This window comes from Myodes glareolus, chromosome 13 (genome assembly GCF_982192425.1).
Source record: "Myodes glareolus chromosome 13, mMyoGla1.1, whole genome shotgun sequence".
Lineage (NCBI taxonomy): Eukaryota > Metazoa > Chordata > Mammalia > Rodentia > Cricetidae > Myodes > Myodes glareolus.
Window position 1 is genome coordinate 33,679,935 of NC_142038.1, and position 25,706 is coordinate 33,705,640.

Below are 25,706 nucleotides of genomic sequence, written 5' to 3' on the forward strand. Positions count from 1 at the left end.
CCGCTGCTAATACACGCGGATAGCCACCTCTCAGCATGTCACTCCGGCTTCTCGTCCTCTGGGAAAGCAACTGTCTGGTCTCTTTAGATAAAGATCACCAGAAATTAATGTAATTTGATCCTCGCCTCTGTTGTCATTTTTTTTCTTGATTTTCAATTTGATTTTCACGTGGAACATGATGTACTTGAGAATTAATGACAGCACCTTCTCCGGCTTTAGTCACCGCTCTCCTTTTCCATTTTCAGAAATGAATCATTTAGGCCTCTGAGTTCCTGAGGAGCAGACACAGCTCGGTGGGTGAACACGACAGAATGCAAAATTAAAGCGTTAGAATTTCTCCCTCTTCACACAAAATGGGAAATGGATTCCTTTCCAGTCTTTGACATGTGAAGAGAATGCATGCCTGCTGACTTGGTTGGCGTGTCACACTGTCCCGTGGCTGTCGGAATCTCCTGCCTCTTACAGCCTGTGGGACCTGTGTATGGAAGTCTGTCCACTATGTCTCCACTTGAAGGTTCACTCCTCATTAAAGGAGTCCAATGGTTTGAAGAGATTCTGGCAGAAAAAAAATGCACAGATGAAAGGTTCTAGTCCTAACACAAGCACAAACAATGTGTTAGCAATTATTAGAATTGTCACAGCCTGGTGTAGGAGGTTCTTCTGTTTGTGTGTTGCTTTCATTGGTTAATGAATAAAAATACTGCTTTGGGCCTGATAGGACAGAACTTAGGTAGGCAGAGAAGACAGAACTGAATTCTGGGAGGAAGAAAACAGAGTCAGGGGAGAAGCCATGGATCCCCCGCCTGCCATGGATGGTTAGAATCTCGCTGGTACGTCACAGCTACATGGCAATACACAGATTAATGGAGATGGGTTAAACTAATATGTAAGAATTAGCCAATAAGAAGCTAGAGCTAATAGCCAGGCAGTATTTTAATTAATATAGTTTCTGCATGGTTATTTCAGGTGTAAACTAGCCGGGCAGCTGGGACAAATAAGCAGCCCTCTCCTTATAACAACAGCCACTTTTCACATGAGTTCAACATCAACCAAAACACATGCACACGTGCCTGCGCACATACACGCACTCACATACACACAGCCCACATTCACAACACACACACACACAATTTTAAAACTGGCAAGCAATGAGCCTGTAAAATTGCTATCAGTAAACTGCTATTTCAAATACAGATGTTCATATATTATCATTAGAGGAAGTCATGACCCTAGAGACTCAGCCTTTTAAATGCTAATAAATGTTAAGTTACAAGCAGATAAATCAATCAATAAATTTTCCTGCGAGTCTTATCTAAATGTGTAGAACAATAGCTTGGATACTTTTTACCTAGTAAATTTTCTTTGAATAATTTTTCATAAAGTAAGGAAACATCAAGACTCCCCTATCTTATAGTTTTGAGAGTAAGGACAGGTTGGCATGGCTTTGGAAAAACATACATATTTCTCTAAAGGCATATGCCCCATACTGTAGTACACTTCCATGTACCCAGGGACTTATTACCAGGCTGGCATACTTTTTATTATCTGTGTATCAGAGAGCTCAAGCAGCCAGCATCATTTCAGGAAATTTTATCTCCCTTCTAATACAGTTTCAAATGGTCCACCTATAACACCTATAAAGTAATTTGTCTAGATGCCTCAAATACCGGATTTGGATTTTGACTTAGAACGTGATTTTTCTATCCAGAATACTCACTGGAAAGGGCTGTTCTTTTTGTTTGCTTGTTTGTTTGTTTTCGATGGGAACAGTGAACTTTATTTATGGTATTCAAGAGAGAAGGGCTCCCTAAGCCCCTCCTGTTATTCTGGGGGTCTGGGATGGAAACTGTGAGGGAGATGCTCAGTGTCAAGGGTTGAGTTAAAACAATGACTGCTCAGCAGCCAAGGGCCTCTCTCTTTCTGTGTCCTTGCTGGGATGGGTGGTCCAGGGTGGGCTTTTTACTCCTTGGAGGCCATGTAGGCCATGAGGTCCACCACTGTGTTGCTGTAGCCAAATTCATTGTCATGCCAGGAAATGAGCTTTACAAAGTTGTTATTGAGAGCAATGCCAGCCCCAGCATCGAAGGTGGAAGAGTGGGAGTCACTGTTAAAGTCACAGGAGACAACCTGGTCCTCAGTGTAGCCCAGGATGCCCTTTAGTGGGACCTCGGATGCTTGCTTCACCACCTTCTTGATGTCTTCATACTTTGCAGCTTTCTACAGGCGGCATGTCAGATCCATGGACACATTGGAGGTAGGAACACAGAAGGCCATGCCTGTGAGCTTCCCGTTCAGCTCTGGGATGACTTTGCCCGCAGCCTTGGCAGCGTCAGTGGATGCAGGGATGATGTTCTGGGCAGCGCCACGGCCATCTTGCTACAGCTTCCCAGAGGGGCCATCACAGTCTGGGTGGCCGTGATGGCATGGACTGTGGTCATGAGTCCTTCCACGATGCCAAAGTTGTCATGGATGACATTGGTCAAGGGGGCTAAGCAATTGGTGGTGCAGGAAGCATTGCTGACAATCTTGAGGGAATTGTCATACTTGTTATGATTTACACCTATCACAAACATGGGGGCATCTGCAGAAAATGCAGAAATGATGGCCCTTTTGGCCCCACCCTTCAAGTGGGCCCCAACCTTCTCCATGGTGTGAAGACATCAGTGGACTCTACAACATACTCAGCACCGGCATCACCCCATTTGATGTTAGAAGAATCTCACTCCTGGAAGACGGTGATAGTCTTCCTATTGATGACAAACTTCCTATTCTCAGCCTTAACTGTGCCTTTGAACTTGCCATGGGTGGAGTCGTACTGGAACATGTAGACCATGTAGTTGAGGTCGATGAAGGGGTCATTGATGGCAACAATCTCCACTTTGCCAGAAGTGAAGGCAGTCCTGGTGTTCAATGTGGTCAAATCAGTTCACTCCGACCTTCACCATCGTGTCTCTGGGACAAGGCTGGCATTGCACAAAAAGAAGCAACTGTCTCTAGAACAGGGAGGAGCAGAGAGCCAGGGATGTTCTTAATGGTCCTGCTGTGCCAGGAAGCACGCCCTCTTAATTTAGCCTTCAGAAAGAATACATCCTGCCTTGTGCCTTTTGACCAACAGCCACCTCACGTCTGGTCATACTATAAGAAACGTCCTCTTTAAAGATCACTCGTGTGGGGATGTGATTGCAGATACAAATCTAAGGGCTGGTTTTGATTTAAGAGGAGGGAGTGTGAATTCCACAGAATGTGTTTTCCTTCTCGCATATTAACAGATGTGTGCCAGTTCTTCTGTGTATAGATCGCAGCACTGTAGGACTACAGTGCAGCTGGTGTGCCTTTTATTAGTGTTTTGTTTGGAACCCAGAAGGCTAGCTCTTCACGTCATTAACTGGTCCTTACCTGCATGGTGATGGACGTTATAAAACTGGAAACTCTGAGATGTTACATTGAATTACAAGAATAATATTTAAATGGAAACTGTGTATGGAAATGACTGCTTAGATTTACATAGTACCTGCCTAAAAGTTTCCAAGTACTTTAGAGACTTATTAATTCTATCATTTTCCCTAGAGTAGATAACGAGCTGCCAGAGAAAACCGAAGTAATGGAGTCACATGATAGTCCCAGGCTCCATTAGTAAGCAATGAAGAAGCAAAGATAGGATCAAGAATCACCTTGCAACAAAGTTCCACTAGGCCAAGAAGCTATCTAGCAATAACCTTAGAGTGTTTAGCAATGATATTTTAATCCTGGTCCACCGAATAAAACTACGTCATAGAAGCGATATTCAGTCAAACTGCCAATTGCATAATTTTCAAAAAAATATATGAAGTCCTTATGTGATATTGTCTCTACAAAGAGGTTCTAAGACCATCTTCTTCAGATAACCCTGAGTTAAGTCGCTGAGACAAGTCCCTTCAGGCAAGCTTGATTTTTAAATTCCAAAGGTTTAGGAGAGGCAGAAAGCTCACAGAAATCTCTGCCTGCCCTGTAGCTTCAGGCTTTTTCTGTCTGAGCCTGAAAATGGACAGGAGACAAAGAGAACCATTTTCAAGCATTAAACTCTTTCGTGAATATATATGCCTGTCAGCTTTCTAAGGAATGGAGAAGAGACATGGAAAGTTGCTGCAGATCTCCTTAGGTACAGAAAGTAATTAATTAGGCTGAGAGAAGAGAGAGACCAAGAAGAAAGGAAAATCTTTTAACTGGGTGGTAAATCATGGTGATGCCACTCAACGTTCTGAAGTTAGTGGTTTGGCTGGGAAGCACCAACCGACTCTTGAAAACTGTCCGTGCTCAGCCTACAGCACTGGCTGATGGGAAATTAGCTCTCTCTACAAATGTTCTGAAGCAGTGGACAACGGAGTAAAATCAAAGCCACAGCCAAGGGCTGGGGTGTGGCTCCATGGCAGAGTGTTGTTCAGCATGTTTGAGGTCCTAAGTTTTATCCTCAGTGGCATACACACACACAAACAGCAAATAAATAAATAATTTAATGAAATAAAAACTGTAGTAAGCTTCAGACCCAGCTAACCCATAGAGCAGATCGACCATCCCACCTCTAGTACACGGATAGAAAGAGACATGCATCTGAGGATAAATATAATTACTTTAGATTATATTTTCTTTCAGATCAGGAGTACATTTATAGAGTATAAAGCATACAGCAAGGCCAGCAAGTGCTATCCATGGTCAAGAGATGAAACCATCGTATTGAAGCAGATACGCAGGTGGATCAATCATTGGAGTTGTTGTCTGCCTAACAGTACAAGAAAACAGTAACACGTATAGTTGAAACAGTGTACAACATCTTGAAGAAATTGGACTCCTCCAAAACCAAACTAAAGGGAAACATGAAAGATGAAGCAATTACATCAGATCTCAAGAGCTCATTGGTTAGAGTTAAGATCATATTGGCCGCAGCAGAGAAAGTTATTCAGAACATGAAATATTCAATAGAAAATACTGGATTAAAAAAATAATCATTTTTGGAGACAACAAAATTATATAAGAGCTGTGAAATAGTTCCAAATAGTCCCAAAAGGAGAATGTAAAGAAGGCAAGAGGAGTCATATTTAACAAGAGAGTGCCTACAGAGTTTTCAAAACTGTTGAAAATATAAAACCACTCAGCAAGTCTAATCAGGATAAGCACAAAGGAAAACCAGTTATTTCCAGAGGCTGCAAACCCAATACAAAAGTAGTGCTAGCCAAGGAAAATGACATATGCAAACAAGGGACCAACAGAAGTAAGTTCTCACCAAATAGTGCAAGCCGGAAGATAAAGGAAGACGCACTAAAAGTACCAGGAAAACCAAAATAAGCGTGTCAAACTTGAGTTCCGTATACTATAAAAATCCTGTAAGAGGGAATGCAAAATAGTAATTACAGGTAACAAAATGTCAAAATAAATTCTCGCCAGAAGACTTCATAGAGAGAAGGTCAAGAAGGAGATACTCACGCTGCAGAGATTGATGCTGACTAGAATCCAAGAGCTGTTCTTCTGCTCCTTTTGTGTTTGGGTTACAGGCTTTTATTATTGTAAAATTCTCTCTCTCTCTCTCTCTCATTTTGTTTTTTATTTTTTTGAGATAGGATTTCTCTGTGTAACAGACCTAACTATACTATCTCTTGTAGACCAGGCTGGCCTCGAACTCACAGAGATCCACCTGCCTCTGCTTCCTGAGTGTTGGCATTAAAGGCATGTGTCACTACTGCTTGGCTTAAAATACAATTTCTTAAATAAAAAAAGCAATAACAATATTTTATGATGTTTATAACACACATAACAGCACAAAGTCCCAAAGTGCACAAATTACATTTAGAATTTTTATACTGTTTATTATTAAATATCTATTATTCAAAAATAAAATAATTTCAAGTTGTATACTAAGAGTTACATTATTACTTTATTACTCTTAGTAAAACCACAAGTTAAAATTAGAAAATGAAATAAATTAAATTCTCAAAAATATTTAATCTCATCTTTAGAAAAAGGCAGAGATGCAGAGAATTTGAATAAACAAAACAAATACTAGCCAGGTGGTGGTGGCACACACCTTAGTCCCAGCACTCAGGAGGCAGAGGCGGGCAGATCTTTGTCAGTTTGAGGCCAGCCTGTTCTACAAGAGAGTTCCAGGGCAGCCAGGGCTGTTATACAGAGAAACACTGTCTTAAACAAACAAACAAAAAAACACTTGGCAAGTTTTAATAAAACAAGATTAATTATTATATTAATTATAAAATAATAGTATTCATTTATAAGACAGAGATTTCTAGATTAAATTTAAACACAAAACCAACTATTATATATTTATAGGAGGCACAAATAACTTGAAGGAAAAAAAGAGGTGTAAAAATACACACTGTGGGCAGGGCAGTGGTTGCACATGCCTTTAATCCCAGTACTAGGGTGGCAGAGTCAGATGAATCTCTGTGAGTTCGAGGTCATCCTGGTCTGCAAGAGCTAGTCCCAGGACAGGCTCCAAAGCTACACAGATACACAGAGAAATTCTGTCTCGAAAAATCAAAAAAAAAAAAAACAATCAATCAATCAATCAATTCTGTGTTACTGTCCAATCACTGTAAGTGATATTTGAGATAAATTAACTTCAGAACAGGAAATTTTTCTTTTGTCCGATGTTTTTGTCCTAGTTAGGGTTACTATATGATGATGAAACACCATGACCAAAGCAAGCTGGAGTGTAAAGGGTTTGTTTGGTGTGTATATCACAGTACATTGAAGGGTGCTGCTTACTGGCTTGCTCCCGAGGGCTTTCTCAGTCTGCTTTCTTATAGTCTCTAGGACCACTAGCTCTAGACAGGCAGAGACAGGTGAATCCTAAAGTCTTGCTGGCTAGACAGTCTAGGTGAAAAAAAAAAAACAGGTTAAGTGAAAGTTGACTGACTCCTCCAAACATATGATGCAGGGGCTGGAGAGAGGGTTCAGTGGCTAAGGCCACTTGTGTTTCAAGGATGAGTACCCAAGTTCAAATCCCTAGCACTCACAGTAAAAGCTGGGTGGATTCATGGGTGGGTGGTAGGGACAGAATGATGACAGGGGTTTGTTGGCTAAGCATTATTGAAAAAGAGCAAGTTCCAAATTTAGTACAAGACTGTGTATCAAGGTAATAAGACAGAGAGGGATTCAACAGGACATTCAATGTTCTCTACTGGCCTCCACATACATGTACACGGGTATGCACAAGTACACATGTGTCTTACAACACATATCACATACACATATAAAATTAAAACACAATAAAATGTGTGATAGTGATAACACCAACCATCAACTTCTTGTTTCCACATGTGTACACACACACACACACACACACACACACAGAGGCATACACCACACACACATACTAAAAAAAAAACAAAACAAAATTTAAAATGAAATGAAAAGGATGTATAATATGCCAAACAAAATCTAAAAGGTTTACCTGACATTGAGAGTTCACGAAGGCCAGTTGGACTGGGATTGAACGAGCATGTGATCCAACCAGATTTTCTGAATGTGGCCGGATCTCTGAGTGTGGCTGGTCCGGAGCCTTTCTGAAAAGTCACTGACAATGACACTGGGACTTGTTTCCTCTGCGTGTGCTGGATTTTTGGGATCCAGTCTGTTCAGATGCTCACCTTCAGGGACCTGGAAGGAGTGGGGAGGAACTTGAACTTCCCACAGGGCTGGAAGCCCTGATTGCTCTTAGGGATGAAGAGGGAGGAGGAGGGGGAGGGGGAGGGGGAGGGTTTTGGGAGGAGGGGCGGAAATGAAAACTTTCATAATTTAATAAACTTTAAAAAAAATACAAAAAAATAAAAAAAAATAAAAAATAAAAATGAAAAACAAAATAAATAAATAAAAACAAAAAATCTGAAAAAAAAGAACTCTTACAAAGCTATGACAATTCAGAAAGTGTGCTTTCACACTACATTAGATCAAGGAAAAGGACATAAAATTCTGAAAATATACCTCTACATGTATGTATTCACCCCAAACTGAGTTTTGATTAAGGTACAGGAAAATCCGTGATGGACAGTAATGACCTTTTCATGGGTGTTCCTGGCACATGGAGAGATGAATGACCATCTACTCTGTCCATTCACAGACGTTAATTTTGAGGTTGCCAGAGCTGCAAATGTGGAACTCAAAATTATGAAGTTCTTTGAAGGAAACTTTAGGAGACTATTCAGATGTCTTGTCCATTTGTGACAGCAAAATATCACAAAGTAGGTCATCCAGTGCTGTAGGACAATGGTCTTTTTTCCTGTCACTTGTATTATTATTAATAAAATGCTGTTTGACCAGTAGCCAGGCAGGAAGTAGAGGTGCGGCAACAAGAATTATGAGAAGAGGAAAGTTTCAGTCTTCTGTCGTCACCCAGACACAAAGGAAGCCAGACACAGAGCAAGGAAGATGTGACTGCATCAACAAAAAAGGTACCAAGCCACATGACTAACACAGACAAGAATTATGGGCTGATATAAGTTATAAGAATTAATTAATAAAAAGCCTGAGCTATTGGGCCAATCAGCTTGTAATTAATGTAGACCTCTGTGTGTTTATTTGGGACTAAATGGCTATGGAACCTGATGGGACAGAAACCTCTGTCAACAATTCAGAAAAAACAGAATCTTTTTGTCACAGGTCTAGGGGCTGGAAAGTCCAAAACCCAGCTGTTAGTGTTAGATCTCTGGTGAAGGACAGATAATCACTTCCGAGATGGTACCTCATGGCTGAATTCCACCAAGAGGAGGATGCTGTGTCCTGGCACAGCTGAGACTGAAACAACAGACTGGTTGACTGTTGACAGAGCTTTTTGTTTCTGTTTTTTGGGGCGTTTTTTGTTTGGTTGGTTGGTTGGTTTGAGTTGGGTTTTATGTTGGTGGTGGTATTTTTTAACAACCTTCTATTTGAGAGGGAAGAGTCCTTATGGCCAACTCACCTTCTAAAGGTCTTATCTTTTCATTTGTTATTAAATTTCAACACTTAAGTTTGTAGGGGGCACACTAAAATCATGACATCATAGAATAGATAAAGTTCTCTTAGAATACCCATAATATTCATGATAGTGATAAATTAATGAATTGCATACCACCCAAATTAAGAATTTCAACTCAAAAATTCCTTTTAAAGGGAATGCGTAAATCATAGACTAGGCAAAAAATAGCGCAATTATACACATATGAAAAGTATATGATATCTAACAAGCTTATATAAATCAATTAGAAACATTTCAACAGAAAGGAATACAAGAATGGCCAGAAAAATCAAGACAAATGATTCAGCATCCTTAGTAATTGAGGAAATGTATGTTTAAGACCCAGAAAGATCACTCACTGCCAAGGCAACAGTCAAAATGAAAACCAAAGATTGCTATCTCTAAACATTGGTCATTGTAGGAATCTCAATTTTTGCCCTGAATTTTGTGGTGGTTAGTTTTGGTCAATTTGACTTGAGTCATTTGGGAAGAAGAAACCTCAGTTGAAGAATTACTTCTACCAGATTAGACTGTGAGCTTGTATGTCTGTGGAGCATGCTTAATTGTTAATTAAGCAAAGAGGGCTCAGTCCACTGTAGATGGTGTCATACCTGGGCAGGTGAGCCTGGATTGCAGAAGGAAAGTAGCTGAGAAAGCAAGGGGTGAAGAGGGCAAGACAGTGGGCAGCATTACTCTATGGTCTCTGCTTAAGTTCCTGTCTCCAGATTCCTGCCTTGAGCTCCTGCATTGCTGTCCTTCAATAAGGGACAATGACTTGCTATATAGACTAAATCCTTTTCCCCAAAGTTTCTTTTGGCCATGCTGTTTGTCGTACTAACAGAAAGCAAACTAGGACAACATTCATTAAAAAATAAATTGGATGTAGAATTTTGACCTTTACTGTTTTCTACCAACCTTAATTATTTGTCACTAGACAACACACTAAAGTTGATAGAAAATACTAAGTTCACCATGAGTTTGAAATTGTTGACAACTTGCACACATGAAAGAAAATATCTTCATATTAAAGTCGTTATTTTCCTGAAATTCATATGCACACACACACGTGTGTGTGTGTGTGTGTGTGTGTGTGTGTATGTGTGTGTGTGTGTTAGATAAAGATTTAACTTTTAAAAGTCACAAACTAAGAAACTAAGGGATCTTTAGGTAGGTTTATCTTCACTATATGACTTGTTTACAGAAAAATGTCTATGAAATTTAACTGAAAGATCTACCTATGACAGATAAAGAAATGAGCAGAATAAACCAAGAAAGGACAGACAACAACATGCAAGCAAGAAAAACATAAAAATTATTAAGAACAATGTCCTTATGAAATTAGGTAAACAAAAAATGATAGAAGATAAGGAAGGTGTAGAATTTGATTTTCATTTATTCAAAATAATTTAATTTGCCTTTGTGAGTCACCTTCTTAGCCTCTGGGGAAGATTCCATAGTCTCTATCCACTGAGTCTTTTAGTGAATAAAATCAGGGGGCTGGGACTCTCCTCCCCTTCTGACAGGCTGTGATGAGAAATATGAGGCATTTATTAACACAGATGTATTCAGAGTTATTGATGAAAAGGAAAACACTATCATGTAATTCCCATGGAGCTAAAGGAGACTCTACTTTATTGATTCAACGGTTAATAGAATCAGTCATTTTTATGGCCTGTTCAAAATGGCTTGGATCTGAATGATAAGTTTTATTTGGTCACTTTAAGCTTTCTGGAACAGAGGAGGAAAACATTCTACTACCATAAATATTTCATACATTATTTTGAAAAACCTTGGAGAACAATTGACTTGGCATGGATGTGTGAGTAGAAATTAAAACCTAGTCACAGAAAAGAAAAAGGAAGGATTTCCCAAGCAATCCTCTCTCTTCCAAAGACAAGTGGGAAACCAACCATGGTGCTTTTGCTTGGTTACTCCTTTCACACAGTCAACACGAAATCTCAAGGGAGTCTCCAGTCTCTTGAGTCACAATGCTGCCTTACACAAGCGTTCTTCTTTAGTAGGTCTCATGTGCTTGAAAAACAAGTGTTAAGATAAATCCCTTACAATTGTCATATCTGTGAGAATCTAAATTTGAATATGGGCGATTTGGAATAAAAAGTGCTTGATAAATAGTTCACCTGAACTAGTTTCTGCCACTGAATGTAGAAGGGATGTGAAAATTTCCCTAATGTTATTTCATAGTTCATTTCCAAACATCTGAGCTCTTCAGTCTAACCAGTTGTTTGAAAATGTCAAGCTGTATTGTGACAGCTTAACCACTACTTTTCTAAACATCATTTAGGAAAAATATACCGCATGGTTTAGAAAGCATAATACATAACAAGTAATTAGGCAATAGCTATAATCTTGGCAGCAAAGTATGAGAGAAAATGAAAACTTAGTCATATCAGGAGATCTATAATAATTGAAATGCATGTGATTTTGTGGAATGAGTTCACAAAATAAATGTGGTTTCTGACCAAGAGCTTTATACTCTCACTTTCTATTCTTACTAAAATGTAGGTGGTTTTGGTAGTTGGTGTGCGTGTATGTGTGTGTGTTCATGCCCGTGTGTATGTGTGTGTGTTCCTCTGCTGTGTGTCAGTCCTGCAAATATTGTATGCCAACAGTAATCAGAGAATGCTATGATGACATTTGGATTCCAAAATGGTAAATGCTATGAGATTTTTGTGGTCAAGTTGATAAAATGAGAAATGCTTGACATAGTATTACATTCTTTTCCCTTAAAATCATATTTCAGGAAAGCCCTTGGCTGGCTACTGGAAATAGTTACAGTTACACCCCCCCCACACACACACTCACAGAGGACTGTGGATCACCACTAAATTCTGCCCAAGCCAGCAACCTCAGCAGGAGGAGGCCCAAGCAAGCAAACTCTGATCGCCGTGGGAGCAAGCCGGAGCCAGCAACCTCTGCCAGAGCAGGCCAGAGCAAGTGACCTCTGCATGAGCAGGTACCAGGGAGCAACTGCCAAGGGAGCAGGCCCAAGCCAGGGACCACTGCAAGACCCAGCCCAAGTTAAAGACCTCCTCAGGACATCTGCAGGACCAGGTCCAAACAAGACTCCTCTGCAGGACCAGGCCAGAGCAAGCCACCTCTATGGGAGCAGACCCAAACAATCTCTGGGATTTCAGAGCGACACCCAGGAGCTCTAAGCCACCTCTGAAAATGCCATGTGACCTCCAGGGTGACTGGAAAGGTGACCCTGACTACACCACAAGGAACAACCATCTGAGCCTTAGAGCCATTGGCACCTGGAAGATTGATCATCGGAGACACAGTCCCAACTACACCAATCAGAGGAAAAGATGGGTAGATAAGGTAAGAACATATTCAACACCACAAAGATCAACACAACTGATGGGGAACCTCAGCCAATCACATTCTGCTTAAGGTGTGTCCCCCTGGGGCCACACAAAACAAATAAAAGATTGAAGTGCCTTGCCACTTCCTCTCTTTGGTTCCCTACTCACCTTGTGTTCCTGGGATCTCTGGTCGTGTAACTTTTCCCCTTTTTCCCAATTATTAAAAGCTAAATCTTTTTTGTATTGAGTTGGCCTGGTTAATTATCGATTGACCACGCCCCTTCACACAACACCAAAAAAAATCTAATGACTCTACAACAATAAGTCATGAACACCCCACAATAGAAGAAGCAGAAGAAAATGACCTAAAAAGTAACTTCAGGGGAATGTTTGAGGCCCTTAAAGAGAAAATGAAAAATTCCCTCAAATTAATGGAAGAAAAGACAAACAAAATATTGGAAGAAATCAACAAATCCCTTAATGAAAACCAAGAAAAAGCAATAAAACAGATGAAAGAAATTGTTCAAAACTTTAAAACCGAAATAGAGATAATAAAGAAAGTGCAAACCAAGGGAATTCTTAAAGCAGAAAATACAAGAAAATGTTCAGGAACCACAAATGCAAGCATAAACAGCAGAATACAAGAGATGGAAGAGAGAATATTAAGTGCTGAAGATACAATAGAGGAAATAGACTCATCGGTCTAAGAAAACATTGAATCTAACAAAAGTTTAACAAAAAATATCCAGAAAATATGGGACAGCATAAAAAGACCAAACCTAAGAACAATAGGTATAGAAGAGGGAGAAGAAGTTTAACTCAAGAGCACAGAAAATATATTCAACAAAATCATAGACGAAAGCTTTCCCGATGTAAGGAAAGATATGCCTATGAAGGTACAAGATGCTTACAGAATACTAAATAGACTGGATCAAAAGTAAAAAAGTCTCCTTGCCACATAACAATCAAAACACTAAACATACAGAATAAAGAGAGACTATTAAGAGCTGCAAAGGGAAAAGGCCAAGTAACATATAAAGGCAGACCTATCAGAATTATATCTGACTTTTCAATGGAAACAACAAAAGCCAGAAGGTCCTGGTCAAGCATTATGCAGACATTAAGACACCACAGATGTCAGCCCAGAGTACTATACAGAGCAAAACTTTCAATCACCATAGGCGGACAAAACAAGATATTCCATGACAGAACCAGATTTAACCAATACCTAGCCCCACAAACAGCCCTACACAAAGTACTAGAAGAAAAATTCCAATCGAAGGAAGTTAGCTACATCCACAAAAACACAAACAATAGATTATCTCACAACAGCAGACCCTAAATAAGGGTAAAGCATATACAATAACATTACCAACAATGAAAACAAAAATAACAAGAACTAGTAATCACTGGTCATTAATATTCCTTAATATAAATGGACTGAACTTACCTATAGAAAGACACAGGCAAGCAGGTTGGTACAAAAAAAGAATCCATCCTTCTGCTGCATACAAGAAACACACCTCAATCTCAAAAACAGACCTCACCTCAGAGTAAAGAGTAGGGAAAAGATTTTCCAATCAAATGGTCCTAAGAAACAAGATATCCAAATACCTAACAAAATAGATTTAAAACTAAAATCAATCAAAAGAGACAAAGAAGGACATTTCATATTAGTTACAGGAAAAATTCATCAAGAGGAAATTTCAATACTGAATGTCTATGCCCCAAATACCAGGGTACCCTCATATGTAAAAGAAACACTACTGAAACTCAAATTATAATATTAATTCCCATACACTCTTAGTGGGAGAATTCAACACCCCACTCTCACCATTGCACAGGTCTGCCAGACAGAAACTTAACAGAAAAATAAGGGAACTAACAGATGTTATAACTCAAATGGACTTAACAGACATCTACAGAACATTCCATCCAAACATAAAAGAATATACCTTCTTCTCAGCACCTCATGGAACCTTCTTAAAGACTGATCACATACTAGGCAACAAAGCAAACCTCAACAGATACCAAAAAATTAGAATAACCCCATGTATCTTATTGGATCATCATGACATAAATTAGAATCCAACAGCAACACTAATTTCAGAAAATCCCACAAACACATGGAAATTAAACAATGCTCACCTGTATCACCAATGAAGAAATTAAAAACTTCCTAAAATTCAATTGACCACACAACATACTCAAACCTATGGGACACAATGAAAGCAGTGTTAAGAGGAAAGTTCATAGCACTAAATGCCTACATATAGATGCTGGAAAAAATCCCACACTAGTGAGTTAACAGAACACCTGAAAATTTTAGAACAAAAGGAAGCAAACTCACCCAGGAGGACTAGATTACAGGAAATAATCAAATTGAGAGCTGAAATCAACAAAATAGAAACAAAGAAATCAATAAAAATGATCAATGAGACAAAGAGTTGTCTATTTTGTTGGTATTTTGAGAAAAATCAACAAAATAGACAAAACTTTATCCAAACTTACCACAAGGCAGAGAGAGAATATCCAAATTAACAAAATCAAAAATGAAAAGAGGGACATAACAGACAAGAAAGAAATTCAGAGAATCATCAGGTCATACTTCAAAAACCTATACTCCACAAAATTAGAAAACTTATAAGAAATGGACAATTTTCTGGATAAATATCACTCACCAAAATTTAATAAAGATCAGATAAGCAGATTAAAAACTTATAACTGCTAAAGAAATAGAAACAGTTATCAAAAGTCTCCCCCCAACACCAAAAAAAAGCCCAGGACAAGACAGTTTCAGTGCAGAATTCTCCAAAATTTTCAAAGAAGAACTAATACCAACACTACTCAAATTGTTTCACACAATAGAAACAGAAGGAATATTGCTAAACTCTTTTTATGAAGCAACAATTACCCTGATACCCAAGCCACACAAAGACATTACTAAGAAAGAAAATTACAGACCAATCTCACTCATGAACATTGGTACAAAATTACTTAATAAAATACTGGCAAACAGAATCCAAGAACACATCAGAAAAATCATCCAACATGACCAAGTAGGCTTCATTCCAGAAAAGCAGGGATGGTTCAACATAAGGATATCTGTCAATGTTTTCCATAATACAAAGAAACTGGAAAAAAACCACATGATCATCTCATTAGGTGATGAAAACGACTTCGACAAAATAAAACATCTCTTCATGATAAAGGTTTTGGCGAGAGCAGGGATCCAAGAAACATATCTAAACATAATAAAGGCAGTATACAGCAAGCCAATAGCCACATCAAACTAAATGGAGAGAAACTCAAAGCTATCCCACTGAAATCAGGAACAAGACAAGGTTGTCCACTCTCTCCATATCTATTCAATATAGTACTTGGTGTTCTAGCTAGAGCAATAAGACACCAAAAGGAGATCAAGAGGATGCAAAAGGGAAAAAAAGTCAAGCTCTCATTATTTGCTAATGATATGATGATTTACATAAGTGACTCCAAAAATTCTATCAAGGGACTTCTACAACTCATAAACACCTTCAGTAATGTAGCAGGATACAAGATTAACTGAAAAAAAAACTCAATAGCTCTCCTTTACACAGATGATAAATGAGCTGAGAAAGAAATCAGAGAAACATCACCCTTCACAATAGGCACAAATAACAGAAAATATCTTGGAGTAACTCTAGCCAGACAAGTGGAAGACCTGTATGACAAAAACTTTAAATCTTTGAAGAAAGAAATTGAAGAAGACACCAGAAAATGGAAAGATCTCCCACGCTTGGGTAGGCAGAATTAACATAGTAAAAGTGGCAATCTTACCAAAAACAATCTACAGATTCAGTGCAAATTCCATCAAAATCCCATCAAAATTCTTCACAGACCTCGAAAGAACAATACTCAACTTCATATGTAAAAGCAAACAACAAAACAAAACAAAACAAAAGACAGTGTAGCGAAAACAATCCTTTACAATAAAGGAACTTTTGGAGGCATCACAATCCCTGATTTCAAACTCTACTACAGAACTACAGCACTGAAAACAACCTGGTATTGGCATAAAAAGAGACAGGGGGACCAATGGAACCAAATCAAGACTCAGATACTAATCCACACACCTATGAATACCTGATGTTTGACAAAGAAGCAAAAAATATAAAATGGGAAAAAGAAAGCATATTTAACAAATGGTGCTGGCATAACTGGATGTCAACATGTAGAAGAATGAAAATACATCCATATCTATCGCCATGCACAAAACTCAAGTCCAAATGAATCAAAGACCTCAGCATAAAGCCAACCATACTGAATCTCATAGAAGAGAAAGTTGGAAGTACACTTGAATGCATTGGCACAGGAGATCACTTCTTAAATATAACCCCAGTAGCACAGACACTGAGAGAAACAATTAATAAATAAGATTGCCTAAAACTGAGAAGCTTCTGTAAAGCAAAGGACACAGTCAACAAGACAAAACGACAGCCTACAGAATGGGAAAAGATCTTCACCAACCCCACATCCAAAATATACATAGAAGTCAAAAAATTGGTCATCAAAAGAACAAATAATCCAACAAAAAAAAATGGGGTATAGACTTAAACAGAGAACTCTCAACAGAGGAATCTAAAATGGATGAAAGACACTTAAGGAAATGTTCTACATCCTTAGTCATCAGAGAAAAGCAAATCAAAACAACTCTGAGAGTCCATCTTACACCTGTGAAAATGACCAAGCTCAAAAGCACTGATGACAACTTATGCTGGAGAGGCTGTGGGGTAAAGGAAACACTTCTGCATTGCTAGTGGGAGTTCAATCTGGTAGAGTCACTTTGAGTATCAGTATGATGATTTCTCATAATATTAGTAAACAACCTACATCAAGACCCAGAAATAGCACTTTTGGGTATATACCCAAAGGATATTCAATCATACCACAAGAACATGTGCTCAACTATATTCATAGCCAGAACCTGGAAACAACTCAAATGCTCCTTGCCTGAAGAGTGGATAAAGGAGATGTGGTACATTTACACAATGGAGTACTACACAGTGGAAAAACAGTGACAGCTTGAAATTTGCAGGCAAATTGACAAATCTAGAAAACATCATATTGAGTGAGGTATCTCAGACCCAGAAATACATATATAATATGTACTCACTCATAAGTGGCTTTTAGACATAAAGCAAAACAAACAAACAAAAATCCAGCCTACAATTCACAATCCCAGAGAATCGATACAACAAAGATGACTTTACAGAGACATAGATGGATCTAATCTACATGGGAAGTAGAAAAAGAGAAAATCTCCTGTAAAAATTAGGGGCATGGGGATCATGGAAGAGGGCAGAAGCGGGGAGGGAGGAAGGGGCGTGGAAAAATATATAGTTCAATAAAAACAAAAAAATTAAAGAATCCTATTTCAGGAGAAAATAATATATTTAATATTTTGTGGAAAATCCTCAGAGAATTTGGTTCATTAACCAGCAGCTCAATGTCCTTCAATATACAAAAGACCACTGTGGGACCCTATGGAGGTGACTGCCTTGTGTCATCAGCTTAAAATGTTGACCTAGATGGTCCAGCAAAGGGTAGCAGCCTAGATTTCCAGTACCAGGCAGAATTTCCCTCCTGTTGAATGGGCCTTAAGTCTACTTAGACAGCTGTTGGTTATCGCCAGATGGAGGGGCTTCTATTGCTTCTGTATGGCTGCATTGCCTTGCTGATGAGGGTGGCTTATAGCCATCACAGCCAGGAAGTGCTATTGATTGCTGTCATCCTTTAGAATCTTCTACAGACAGCACTTTCTGGTAAGATGAAAGGTAGCTCTCAGGGAGGAGGTTTTTGATCCAGTTCAAATTCTTCAAGTCCTGTCACCAAAGGGCATGGTGATTCCAGCAATAAGGACCTACCTTCCACTTCTAGAGTCAACCAAGGACAACAGCAAATAACACTGCCCCAGGACTCTCCTTGATTCCCCTGACTCATAACTCAAAAGAAGTTTTTATTCAGGATACTGGAATTTTTGTTAGATAGTCTGTGGTTCTTATGGAATGCATTAAGTGCCACAACTTTGCTTTAGTGTGTATTATACACAATTTTAAGCAAATATGAAATAATATGACTACCTACAACTATTTCCGACAACCTTCCAGCACTAAAGAAGAACCAGAACCCTCCACTCTATGCGCAATTATTTACTTTTATTTATTTTTGACTTCTGTGACGGTTTGAATGAGAAATGACCACCATGGGTGCTTGCATTTGAACATTTGGTCTTCATTTGGTTGCTTTGTTTGAAAGAGGTTGCAGAACGTTTAGTGAATACTGTATTGTCACTTGGTTAGTGCCTATAAAAAAGAGTCCATTTCTGTTTTAATTTCTTCCATTACTCATTGGTTATTTAAGAAAACGTGATTTCTATGAATTTCTATGCTTTCTATTCTCCATATTGTTTACTCTGTTGTGTTCCATGAAAATACATAATGCAATTTCAGCTCTTTAAAATGTTTTGAGATTTGGTATGTAGCCTAACATCTTCTCTGTCCTAGGCAATGTTCCATGGGTGTTGAGAAGAAAGCTGTTGCTGGATGAAATGGTTTGCAAATGTCTGTTAATCTAGTTTCTCTATGGTATAGCTTAACACAGATGTTTCTTTTTGAAATCTGTCTCAAAGGTCAGCTCATAGAAGAAAGTAGATGCTGAGGTATCTCGATTACCGTATGAAGAGTCATTTCTCTCTTTACATGTAATAAAATTTGTTTTTTGTATTTGAATGGTACCATGTTGGGTATAAATGCTTATCATTTTCCTATCTTCTTAATAGCTGATTCTTTCATGAACATATAATGGCCTCATCTCTTTCTACTTCCTCTTATTTAAAGTCTTTACTCTTCGTGGTGGTTTGAAAGAAAAATGGCCCCCAAAGGGAATGACACTCTAAGGAGGTGTGGCCTTGGTGGAGGTTTGTCACTGTGGAGGTGGGCTTTGAGGGCTCATATATGCCAAGCTACACTCAGTATGTCAGACCACTTCCTGTTGCCTCCAAGTCTGTATATAGGACATTTGGCTGCTTTTTAGCACCGTGTCTGTCTGCATGTCATCATGTTGCTCCATGATGATAATGAACTAAACTTCTGAAAAAGTAAATAATCCCAAATAAATTTTTTCCTTTCTAAGAGTTTCTGCGGTCATGGTGTCTCTCCACAGCAAGAGAAACCCTAAGACAGTCTTCATTGTTTTAGGTTTCTATTTGCAAAATAGTATTCTTCATTTCTTCTCTTTTTCAGTAGTTTCTTTCAGGCAGTAAAGAGTTGAGTCTTATTCTTTTATCCACTCAACTGGTTAATTAATTTGGTCCAATGACATGCAAAGTTATTATTCATAAGAACAAACTTCCTTCTTGCATTTTGTTAATTCAGTTTTACTTGATTTGTATGTTTTGGTTTTTTGCTTTTTTATTATGTATTTTTGTGGCTGTTGTTTTCTCTTGTGCTGAGGCTTAATTCTCTTCATTTTGTTTTTATATATCTGTTCTTCAAGCAAATTTTACATATTCCTATGACTTTAAGATGGTCTTTGTCATTCGTTCTTTTAAATTGTAGGACATCCGTAAGTTTCCTTACAGGACTTGACTGGTGGTGCTCAATTCCCTTCCTTTCTGCTTATCAGGGAAAAAAATTTTCCTTCCACTTTCAATGAAAAGTTCACTGACGATAGTATTATCAGTCAGCAATATCTTACTTTCAGCACTGAATGGGTTTTTTTTTTCATTTTGCCTTTAAGGTTTCTGCTTAGAAATTCTTTCCTAACGTGAGTTGCTACCCTTCTCTTGGTACTTTTAGGATTCTCTTTTTGTCTAACTTAATATGCCTTGGTCAAAGTCTGGTTTTGTTGGATTTAGTTAGGTTCCCTTGAACTTCTTGAAACGAGATGCCCACACATTCTTGAAGATTTAGTAAGTTTTATTACTTTATGAAATTAATTTGCAGGGTCTTTCCTCCTTTATTACACAGTAAAAAGTACTGTAATTTTAATATTGGTAACCAGACTTTGTCCTTAATTCTCATGGACTTTCTTCACCTAACAGTGTATTGTGGTTTCCTGAGTTCCAAGAACTGGATAACGTCCAAAGTCAGTTATTTCTTCAGAGCAGAGGAATCACTTTCAGATCAGTAAGAACCTTAGGCTGGATTTTAGACCCCAGCACACAATGGATGTATCCTGCAGAGTTCAGAACACTGTTCTGCTGCTGTGATGGGGCTTGTTGGGGGTTTTTGTTGTTGTTGTTGTTAGTTAGTTAGCCCATAACTGAGAGACCTGCATTGAAGATGTCAATTAAGTTTTCTTTATCCTTCATGTAGTATACTGTTTCCAGCACTTCTTGTCCTCCTTCTAGAGTTCTCTCTCTCTCTCTCTCTCTCTCTCTCTCTCTCTCTCTCTCTCTCTCTTTCCCCTCTCTTGCTCTCCCTTCCTTTCCTTTCCTTCTCTCCCTCCCTCCTTCCTTTCTTTCTTCTTTTGTTCTTTCCTCCCCTTCCTTCCTTCTTTCTTTGGTTTTTCTATCTTCAAAACATATTACTTCCTTTGCATCCTTGACTAGTTCTGCAGCCATCCCCCACACAGGACCTGCCTCCAGCCATCTGGGCACCCACCTCACAATTTCACTTCTGATTAACTTCCTTACACGGATATTATACTGTGCAGAAGAAGGAAAAATCTTGGCAAATGCATACATTTTTGCCTTGTGTTGACAAATTGCCTACTTTTGGTGACGTTCTTTGAAGCCGGAAAGTTTTGTCAGCCCAATAACTATCAAAAAGAATCAAGAAAGTCTTTAAAGGCATGGTGTTCTCTCTTGTTACAGTAAAGCTTTCCTGCCACAAATGTCTGTGCCTCACACATGACTGGCCTTTCCTTTCATGTTGCCATTTGTTGATGCTGCATCTAATGAAACCTTCTGGGCCTTTACTTTACTGAATGCCGGTGACAAAATTGATTGCTCTTAAAGGAGCCTCTAACATATTCTTCAGGAGAGGACAGACTAGTACATGAATCACAGACAGCCTAGGCCCTTGGGAAGAACATGTAACTAAGACATTTTCTTTGATTTATTCTTGACACTCATGAAACATCACATAGGGAGTCTGGAAAACTATTACTAGGAAGTCTCTGAAGTGATGAAAACAATCAACCCTTTTTGGTTTCTGTGTTCAATTTTCTCCTTCAGAATCCATATTTAAATATGTGAACACTATTTCTTTAAGAACGAAATTTTCCTTAGTTATTTAATATGCTGACCAGATGTATGACACTGGTACACTGTAGCCAATCCCTGATCAATACATAAAGGAACATCATGATATTAAAGAGAGTTTACCACAAGTTAAATGCTAAAACATGATTTCTAACAAAACAAACAAACAGACAGGCAGGCTATTTTTTAAGACTGTTGATTAATATTTTTAGATTGTGCTATCTTTAGTTTGGGAACAAATGATTAATTTTCATTTACCAAAGTTGCTGTTGTACTTTCTCAACAAGATGTTTTAATTTTCACATTGACAACCAATCAAAAAGAATCTATTACAAATAATCAAAGCACATACTTCATAGGCCAGTTTCCTAAAATGACAAGTAGGACAGCTTTGTGAGGAAGAAAGTTGATGTGTGCTTTAATCTCCATTTCTTGACGCTCAGCACACCATGCTACCTTAGCTGAAATGCATTTTGTCCTCCAAGTTTTTCCTAAGAGTTTTCTCTTTAAATACTTCAGACCAGGGAGTGGGCTCTGGGAAACGGAGAGGCTACCAATGGTGTGGTGGCTGCTTTACCAGATAACACACTTACAACTGACTGGTTTTCTAATGTCTGACCGTAAACTTAGGTCATAAAGTGAAAGACAAATGAAAATGAATAATGAAGAAAACTCAAGATTTCCCCACTGATAATTTTGGTATTCAAGGTTAGCCACTATAGGAAAGGTTACAGAGCATAAGGAAAACCAAGACATCAATGATATGTATTCTGAGTTGCCTAGGTATAAGTGTTGCCTACTAGACACCAGAGAACAAATCAGAAGATGGTTTTAGATGCTCAAACAAAGAATCTCCTAAAAATGAGAAATTTTCTTTTTAAGGTGTATGACATTTAAGGTGTATGACAGATAAGATGTTTCCATGTTTATAACACAAGTCATATGACAAGTCATATTAGAAAGCTGTACTTTCTAAGGTAAAACAAAGGGTTGGTGTTTATGGTTCCTCTGGCCTAGAACTTCAGGGCTTGTGTAAGTCAGATGGCGGAGAAATCCATTAGGGAAGCTCTCACTGACTGCTGCTAAGTTGGCCATTGTCTAAGTTGAAGTGATTTTCAGAAAGGCAATTAAGTGATTGCACAGCTGACATACTTAATTTTCACAAGACTGTCAAAAACAGCTTGTTCATTTAATAGTGCCAACAAAACTGGAAATTCACCTGCAGAATAATTAAATTTGATCCATAGCTCTTTGTTCATAACGGTCAGTTAAAAGTGAATCAAAGACCTCAGTTTAAAGCCTAGGTGTTGAGACTGCTGAAGGAAAACCCTCTAGGACACACAACTTTCGGAAGAGCATCCTCCTAGTGCAAGAAACAGCCCTAGAAATTGAAAAGTGGCATTTCAAGGAATCAAAAATTCCAAAAAGAAATAAAAACCTCTCAACAGAGTGAAAAAATGGGGGGGAAAAATCTTTGTACCTCAGACAAAGAGATACTATCTAGAAGGTACAAAACACTGTGGGGGTTAAACAGTAAACAACCCCCACTACCATCAGTGAATGTTCCAATGAGCTAAATGGAAAACTCTCAAAGAAAGACATGCAAATGGCTTGTGAATATTTAGAAAAGAGCTCAACATCTTTATTCATTAGGAAAATGAAATAAGCTTCTTTAAAATTCTAGGTTGGTACAGACAGAATGAATATCATCCAGAAAACAAATGATAACAAATGTTGGCAGTCTGTCAATCAATAAATCAATCAATAAATTGATCTATCTATCGATCTATTGATCTATCTATCTATCTATCTTATCTATCTGCCTGCTTGTCTTCTATCTACGTACACACAAACACACACACATACACAAACGACTTTGTGTTCTACCACCAAGATATGTGCACATTCAAGTTTATTTCTACTCTATTCATGACAGCAAGAAAGTAGAATCAGCCTCAATGTCCATCAACATATGAATAGATAATAAAAACATATTACAATCACACGGTGAAATTTCATTGTGGCAAAGAAAAATGAAATTCTGAAAGCTGCAAAAGAATGGATATAACTGGGAAATGTTGTATTACGAGCTAAGCAAATACTACAGGCTGTATCTCAAGCACATCCTACTTTCTAAATTTTATATATGTGCATTCACCAGGAGTGAGTACGGGCAAAGGCCAGGACGCTGAAAGTGGCCCATGAAAGAGGGGAAGACAAGGGTTTGAGAGGGTTTTATAGACTACACGTGACTTGAAAGGTAGAAATGAGAAAGAACAGACAAGTGGTCAGGAAGTGCAGAGAAATGGGGAGAGGAGGCAGGGGCTGGGAAAGAACAAAATGAAGTATGTGTGCAAGTGCCAAAAGAAAACCTGTCACGCTGTATGATGATTAGAAGTAAGACGCACACAAACGGACGCAATTGTCAAATTAGCTGAGAAACGCTTGCAACTGTGTTCAATCCCATAGAAATCCATGTTTGATAAAAGACGCAAATAGAGATTTAAAATCTTAGTACAGCGAAAAATGCACTGGAAGGGATTCACAACTGATTAGACACTGTAGAAGACAAGAATTTAAAATCAAATAATAAGTATTCGAAATAAACAGAGGTGAAAAAAAGCGAAAGACTAGAGAGAAATAAACACAGCCTCGGGATACATCACACAATAGCAATATGATGCTGTGTGTGTAAATATAGTCTTGGGAAGGGCGATGTGAAAATATTAAAATGTGTAATTATCTGAATCTGCAAACTACAAACTCCCAGATCTGAGAGATCAATTAGTACTGAGAAATATGAAGTCTAAAGAAAACCCCACGAAGACACATGAACATCTAATTGCTTAAAAATCAAGCCAGCCCTGGAAACCCACTGAGTAGCCAGAGACAAAGAGCGACAAAGAAATACAGCAAGACTGAGGGGCAGATCTCTTCTCTGTAACTATACAAGTTGGAAGAAAGTGGGGCACCACTTTCAGCATTGATGAGGAGAAAAAAAAAAAGACCAAATTTACCCTATCACTTTACACAATTAAAACAAAGCAAAATCAATGTGAAGAACAATATCTTACACAATCAGACAAAGGTAACACTGGACAGAGGAATACAGGTAAACCTGAACTGTGGTTCGGCTGGGGCTAGAAGGAATTTTCTAGATAGGGACTGTGGAGATAGCAGTGTCCATATTCTCAGGAGGATTCTAGCATCACACAAAGAGATAGGCTGTGCAACCATAACAATAAGAAACATCTCCATCCAGAGAAGGAAGTAATCTACATGATACGGCAACAGCGCTTGAGATACTTGGGTCTCGTCATGAGAATGAATGACAGCAGATACCTGCAGATAACACCGCTTGGAGAAGTGCGCGGGATAAAGTAAAGAGGAAGGCCTGACAGACGCTGGATACAAAGGAAGACTGCGGAACCTTGGTATGACAGTAACCCAAGCATCTAGGACTGCTCAGGAGAGGAACAACTAGAGAACTGCTATAAACAGCCTGTCCATGCATGCTCAAGCATTGCCGGGGCATAAAGAATGAATGAGTGAATGAATGAATGAATGAATGAATGAATGAGATAGTAGTGGGGAACATGCTTACTGTGTGAGCTGGAGGCCCTGAGTTCAAATCTTCATAATTCACATAAAGCCAGACCCAATAGGACACGCCTGAGACTCCAGTCCCAAATTAAAAGGAAAGCGGGAACAAGAGAATCCCCAAAAGTTCACAGGCCTGCCCCCCAATATAGGCAGTGGTGAATAAGAGATCCAGCCTGAAGCAAAGTGGGTGAAGACCTAAGGTTGGACTCTACCCACGTGTGTGCCATGGCATATGCTTGCTGCGCCTGTGTGTGCACATGTGCATGCACAGGCACACGCGCGCGCGCGATGACAGTAGCCAACTCTATTTTAACACTCTTCTGGGTCGTCTCACCGAAGCACAGCAGTTTATTGAGTGCGACTCTTTGATTTGAAGCCCAAGGCATTCTCCCTATTATTTCCCTGTAACAAAAAGGGCATCAAAGTTTCCCTGATCTTCAATACTCTTTCTGTTTAACATTTTCTTGACCTTGTTGGTACTTTTCTTGCCGCTCTGATGTCTGAACACTTTCCTTACTGTTCGGTGTCTAACTAATCTTTGCTTCCTGGC

General features: G+C 38.7%; 1 pseudogene; it reads right to left on the bottom strand.

Annotated features, from left to right (window-relative positions):
- Nucleotides 1-1,959: 1,959 nt before the first annotated feature.
- The window catches only part of LOC125390496 (glyceraldehyde-3-phosphate dehydrogenase pseudogene), a 28,448-nt pseudogene continuing 4,701 nt past the window's right edge, over nucleotides 1,960-25,706 (bottom strand).